The following is a 7,218-nucleotide window of genomic DNA, read 5'->3' as shown; positions in this document are numbered from 1 at the left end:
TGTTAGTAGAATTATTTTAAAGGTTTAAAGTGTTAGTGAAATTCTCTCAAGATTTAAAATGCTACCCAGTGACATTTTGAAAGTTTAAAACGTGATTTCCCCTATATATATATTATAGATATTTAAGTAACCATTTTCTCTGTATCACACTCTTAAACTTATTTAATTTTGTAAATTAAGTTAGTTTATACATAATTTTGGACTAAAATAAAATAAAATGTTTAAAATCTCTTTTAATACTTCTGAAATTTACGTGGTTGAAGGAGATCACATGTCCGTTACTTCGACGGGTAATTATGGAAAAAACAAACAGAATAACTCAAAAAAGTAGTCTAAGTGATATCCATAAAGAAAATGTTGTTAAGAATAGAAACAAGCAATTTGGAATAGATTTGAGTTGGAGGTAAACCAAACGTCGTTTGAATTATTTGAAGAGATTTTCTCATAATTATAAAGGCTATTCAAAAGATCTATAAAATCAAGGATGTGTTTTTTCGTTTGTCATAGTACTTAATTGACGCAATTTTTAGTGATAAACCAAATGCATAAAGTAATAAGCATTTCATTATGAAATTTATTTGTAAATTATTTAGTATTTTATTTTTGACTGACTTTTAATTATTAATCATGTTTATTTGTTTTAATCGTAATAATATAATTTTTGATGTTTTTAAACATCATATAGTTATGAATTTACATATATTTTACAGTATACTAGATTTTAATCGCGGTACACCGCGGGCAAGATTTTTTTATTTATTTATATAATTTTGTCATTATATAATTAATTAGTTTCTTAAAATTTGCAATTCTAAATACAATGTAATATTTATTTTAAATTAATTAATATTATAAAGTGCTATTGGAGTGTAACATGAAGATATTATCAACCCGCGGTCTACTATAGAGTTTTTTTTCTTAAAATTTTTAATATGAATATTTTTATATTTTTCAATCTTTAAAGTGTTAATCGGAGTAGTATTGTATTTTTGTATTTTTCGTGGTACTAAATTTATCTATATTTAGTTTAAAATTTGGTAATTCCACTTAACTCATTTTATATCGAACTAATGCCAAACTGTGGAATATGCACAGTCAATAAACTTTATGCGTTAATGAGTAAATAATAATAAACATTAGATGTGATAATGAGTTAGCCAAAAACATCATTTATAATAACCATAATATCCATTAAAAAGAAACTTATGCCTTACATCGTCCAACTTTTCAAAATAGATTTAAATCCAACAACCATATCAGCTTATATGTTAAATCAAGTTTGTTCAGCATTATGGCGTCTGCTTAATAGTCTTTTCTCTTTTGCTTTGGAGCCTGTAAATTAAAATCAAGAGACAAATATAATAGTTTAAGTGGAGATACGAATAAGTCACAATAGATGCTTACATTGTTGTGACATGAGCCAGATATGACCATGACAATGCTTTTGGATCTTTAAAGTGTTAATCAGAGTAGTATTGTATTTTTGTATTTTTTCGTGGTACTAAATTTATCTATATTTAGTTTAAAATTTGGTAATTCCACTTAACTCATTTTATATCGAACTAATGCCAAACTGTGGAATATGCACAGTCAATAAACTTTATGCGTTAATGAGTAAATAATAATAAACATTAGATGTGATAATGAGTTAGCCAAAAACATCATTTATAATAACCATAATATCCATTAAAAAGAAACTTATGCCTTACATCGTCCAACTTTTCAAAATAGATTTAAATCCAACAACCATATCAGCTTATATGTTAAATCAAGTTTGTTCAGCATTATGGCGAGTCCTAGGAAGGCGGAGAAGCGAAACCACAGCCCCGCCGCCAGAAACGCCAGGAAGAAGAAGATGTGCAAGTAGATCTACAAAAAAAATTGCTCCCATGCGAGGCGCTAGGGAAAGAAAACGAGCCTCCGCCTTGGGCTATCGCTGGCTACAAGCAACAGAGGCAGAGAGCAAGAACTTCCGACCACCAAAACGGCTGACACGCACGGTGGACCTTCAACACTCACCGTGAGCATTAGGGCCGAAACAAGACCTCTGATTACTTCAAGTGCACAACACGAATCGGACAGAGGGAACCTATAGCCCTCTCATGGCACCAGTCGCAACCGGACACCAGAGAGGCAAGAAATTTACGGTGAGTGTGCTACTTTCAAAGAAGATAAAGAGAGGAAAGTCGCCCGCGCGGGAGTCCATGCGCCCGAGTTTTTTGATGAGACTTCGATTAATTTTTACAATAGAACAATATACATCTTATCTTTCCTTTACGTAGGATTTTCTTTTCAAATGAGCTTGATATGTCCTTGCAAATTTTATTTGAAAACTTATGACTGAACTTATGATAATCACTGAGAGAACCTCTTCCCCTTTTCTTCAAAAATAAATCTTCAAATACTTCAACCTTGATGACCATGTACATATACGGTTTGTGTTTTAATCTTAGGATTTTTTAGGGGTTGTGTACGTTTGAGTAATATGATAGTGAATATATACGGTTTGGAGTTTAGTTTTTAGGGGTTGTTTAGGACAGGAAAATGGCCATTTCCTACCTGTACACTCCCCAAAAGTGCGAATTCCTTTCTGTACAATCATGTAGTGCTAATTTAGACATGTACCTCAATAAAATTCACAATTCATACATGTACTTATAAAATTGAGCCGATTTCAAAGTCCACGTTAACAGATTTAAGTCAACTGTTAGAGATGTTGACTCAGACAAAACGACGCCGTTTTGCTATGTTAAATTCCCAAAAAAAATGCCAGAAATCCCCATTCCCGTGGATCAAACCCGCGCACTCATACATGTTTAGAATATGACATAACTATTTGATCCCACAACCTTTCTCGAAAGTAACATACAAACTTATTATTATAAACCTAAAAAACATGTAAGTCTTGATTAAATCAACGACGGGAGTGGGATCAAATGGTTTTTTTATGCAAGATAACATAGCAAAACGGCGTCGTTTCGTTTGAGTCAGCATCTCTAACGGTTGACTTAAATCCATTAACGTGGACTTTGAAATCGGCTGAATTTTATAAGTACATGAATGAATTGTGAATTTTATTGGGGTACATGTCTAAATTAGCACTACATGATTGTACATAAATGAATTCGCCCTTATGGGGAGTGTACAGGTAGGAAATGTCTCTTTTCCCTGTTTAGGACTATGTACATTTAAGTCAATATGATTGGGTACGTATACAATTCAAGGTTTAATCTTCAGGATTTTATTTAGGAGTTATGTAAGTTTAATTCAATATGATCGTATATGTGTACGATTTAAAGTTCAATTTTTAGAGGCTGTTTAGGGGCTATATGTATGTTAGACTAATATTTTATGAACTATTTTTTGGATGAAAGTAATACTTATAATTTATATAGTTTTTTGAGTTCACATAATTGTTCGAAAATAAAATCAACATTGTATGTACTTTGTAAGGATATTTTGTTTAGCACATGTTCTTCTTTCATATACGTCCATAATATTTGTTTATTTATTGTACGTCCATAACATTTTTTGTATACACCTATGTACGTCCACAATCTGACGTTTTTAATAAAGGGGCATGATTGTAATTTTGCAGTCATTTTCAACACGACTATCCTCTACAACTCTAATTTTGCCCGTCGTTCACATTTGTCTCATAATCCCTACCAGTCGACTCCAATATCAATATCTTCTTCTTCTTGCAACATTTTTCCTTTTTCTAAACCTAAGAGAATCTATTCGACAAATTCTATGTTGGATATCTCTCCATTCCTCCAACTTACCTAGAAAATATCTCAATCAATTGAACTATATAATCTCTAGTTGAGAACTCAAGAAACAATTATCTCACCATGATTAGTTTTAGGTTTAGAATAAATTGTGATTCCATTTTAGGAAAAAGATTCACTCCCCTTCGTTCTCGACTTCTTATTTTTTTTCTTCCAAAATTCTGAGTTTCTAAATATATTTGTATTTAATAAAAAGAAAAAATTATAACCATTTTTTTTTGTTTATATGGTATAGTTGAAGAAAAAACTAAATCAACAGAATTAGAAGGCTATTTTTGTCAAGAAATACAGGTGGCTGTCAAATACTGAAAGAAAAACATAAATTGGTGTGTTATGTGAAATTTTCTATTTTGGAAAGCTACTAAATTAGTCTTTGTATAACTAAGTCAAGGGGAATGGGACTTTGTGGAAGATCCAAAATATAATATTTTCTTGCATATGTTAAGTGAGTATTACGCTTTTCCCCAAAGATGGCTGCTTGGTCCGCCAAATTAAATTCATTATTAAAAAAGATAGGCTTTAGTAAAATCATTTACATGTCTTGCTTTCAGCTTTCTAAGATCATGAAAGATCGAACTTTTTGGACATGCTTAAGATTTGACACTATTTGACATGTATGATTGGTAAATCATTCATTTTACAAGAAAGGGGAAGAAAAAGTAGTTATGTATTCGTTAAAGGTGGAAATCAGATGACTCTTCTTCAATATTTATGGACATCTTCTTCTTATTCTTCTTTTTTTTCTTTGTTCATTCTCTTCTTAGATCCTAGATGAAACCAAAGTTGTAAACTGAATACAATAGCTTGTAGAATACCGATTTCAAGATAATAAAGATTTATGAACTAAATTAAAATCGGAAAAGCGGTCTATACCCCCCCTCCCCCACGAATTCAGTTAATTTATCGTATTCTGAGTGCCGATTGACACAAGGATAGTGTCGATCGACACCATCAAATTGTGGTTATGCTGTTTGTTTTGTAATCGTCCGGTTTAGCTTGATTTGAGTTTGGAAACCCTAAATCTCGTTTTAAAAAGCACAAGCCGCCTCTCTTTGTTGGTTTTTGTCTTTTATCGCTTCTGGAGAAAGAGGAACATAGAGAATTGCCTTGGGAGCTTGATCTAGAGGCTTAAGAAGAAGGTTAAAGAGCTTTTAAGAGGAGAATAAGGGCTTGTTTTAGTATTGTTAAGGAGAGGAGAAGAAGATCAGTAGCTTTCTGGGCATGAGTAAGTTGATGTGGCGTGGTTTCTTGCTATCTTCATTTCAATCTTCTCTCTTTGCTAAGGTTGGTGCATGACCAAAGCTTATCAGAGCAATTAGGGTTTGTGTGATTGATATGGTGATTGTATGATTGATTCGTTTCTGTTTTGTGTGCTTTTGCGGTGTTTGTGTGGCCATGTGTGGTTGTTCTTGGTTATGTCGTTGTGGGAGATGATGTGGAGAAGTTTTAGGGTTTATTGATGGTGGAGATCGTCAATGGAGGTGTTGCAGAGTTGCGGTGTCGACCGACACGAGGTGGGTGTCGATCGATACAATCTGACGTCGCGGAAGGAAATCTCGTTGCAGAAGTGGTGCAGTCTGGTGGTGGTGATTGTATGATTGATTCTTTATGTTTTGTGTGCTTTTGTTGTATCTGTGTAGCCATGTGTAGCTGTTCTTGATTTTGTCGTCGTGCGGAATGATGTGGTGAAATTTTAGGGTAGATTGATTGTGGAGATCGTCAACGGAGGTGTTGCAGAGTTGTGGTGTCGACTGACACCAGGTGGTGGATCGACACCATCTGACGTCGCGAATGGAAATCACATTGCAGAAGTGGTGCAGTCTGGTGGTGGTGTTAACCGACACTAGTTGTTGGTGTCGATCGACAACATGCATCTATGCACGCAGTTTTGGTTCCAATTGTCTGTTTTGGGTGTTTCTATGTTGTTTTCTTGTGTATGGCCTTAATTTCTTGTGTGTATAGCCTAGTAGATGGGAGGATTGTCTCACCAAGTATTTGTGATACTACTTACGCATCTCAATTATTGTTTGCGGTGTAGGTATTATCCAATGTGGAATCATGGCGATGAGAAGGAGGATGATCTAGGGTCTTCGTTATGTGTTGTTGGTCTTGTTTATGTTTCTGAAGTTGGAATGTTATATAGCAGTATGGTAGATGTTGGCTAGAATGGTTAGGAATGATATTCTTTGATTATTTATTGGAGATGGTTATTGATGTATTCTGCTGTGCATGTTATTGGAGGTTGGTTAGTGATGTTTAAGTTGTTGGTTTAATTAAGTAGTATGAGATGCTTAATTATATATTATTAAAAAAAAAAAAACAGATCGGGTTGTTTCATATTCATGAATAAAACTTTGAATTCCCTAAAATTTGAATTTTCTTACATGAACAATTCAAATATGGTCAAACTCAAAACCAACAAATTGCGTTTGCAGATTAAGACGTTACGAAACATCGTCGTTTCGGTCATGTTTGAAAACAAGAAAAATCTGAGAGAACCTATAGCTAACCTGGATTTGAACCCACAATAAGACACTTTGACAACCTTAGAACCAACTGCGTCCAAGGAAACTTTTGTTATGGTCAATTCAAATATGGTCAAACTCAAAACCAAAAAACCGCGTTTGCAGATTAAGACACTACGAAACATCGTCGTTTTGGTCATGTTTAAAAAGAAGAAAAATCTAAGACAAACTATATCTAACCTGGATTCGAACCCATAATAAATAAGACAATTTAAAAATCCAATAACCAACTGCACCTAAGGAAACTTTTGTTATGCTCAAACTCAAAATCAACAAATCGCATTTGAGACACTAGAAACGACGTCGTTTTGGTCATATTTAAAAAGAAGAACAATCTCAGACAAACTATATCTAACCTAGATTCGAACCCACAATAACAAGAAACTTTTACAACCTCAGAACCAACTGCGCCAAGGAAACTTTTGTTATCAGTTGTAACATCCTGAACCAAATTTAGGGTGTATGTCGATCGACACCAAGGAGGGTCTAGGTCGACACCACTAAATTGGTGGTTATTCGGTTTGTTTTGAAATCGCTCGGTTTAGCTTGGTTTGGGTTTGGAAACCCTAGGTCTCGTTTTAAAAGGCATGAGTAACCTATTTGCTTTGCCAAGTGGTGTTTGTCGCTTCTAGGAGATAAACAGAAAGAGAGATAGAGATTGTGAGGTTGATCCTAAGAGCAAAGGGAGCCTTGAGGAGGATTAAGAGGAGCAGATGAATCTATTTTGGGGGGTTGTTAAAAAGAAGAGAAGGAGGTTTCATGATTGTTGGTGTCATGGAGATTTCTGTGGTGTTATTCATTGTCTCGTTCGCCTAGATTCGTTCTAAATCTAGGTGAGTGCATGACCATTGCTTATTTGAGCAGTTAGGGTTTGTGTGATTGATTTGCGGATTGTTTGATTG

The sequence above is a fragment of the Camelina sativa genome, chromosome 13 (genome assembly GCF_000633955.1).
Source record: "Camelina sativa cultivar DH55 chromosome 13, Cs, whole genome shotgun sequence".
In the NCBI taxonomy this organism is placed as follows: Eukaryota; Viridiplantae; Streptophyta; class Magnoliopsida; order Brassicales; family Brassicaceae; genus Camelina; species Camelina sativa.
Note: the sequence above shows the minus strand (reverse complement) of the source record.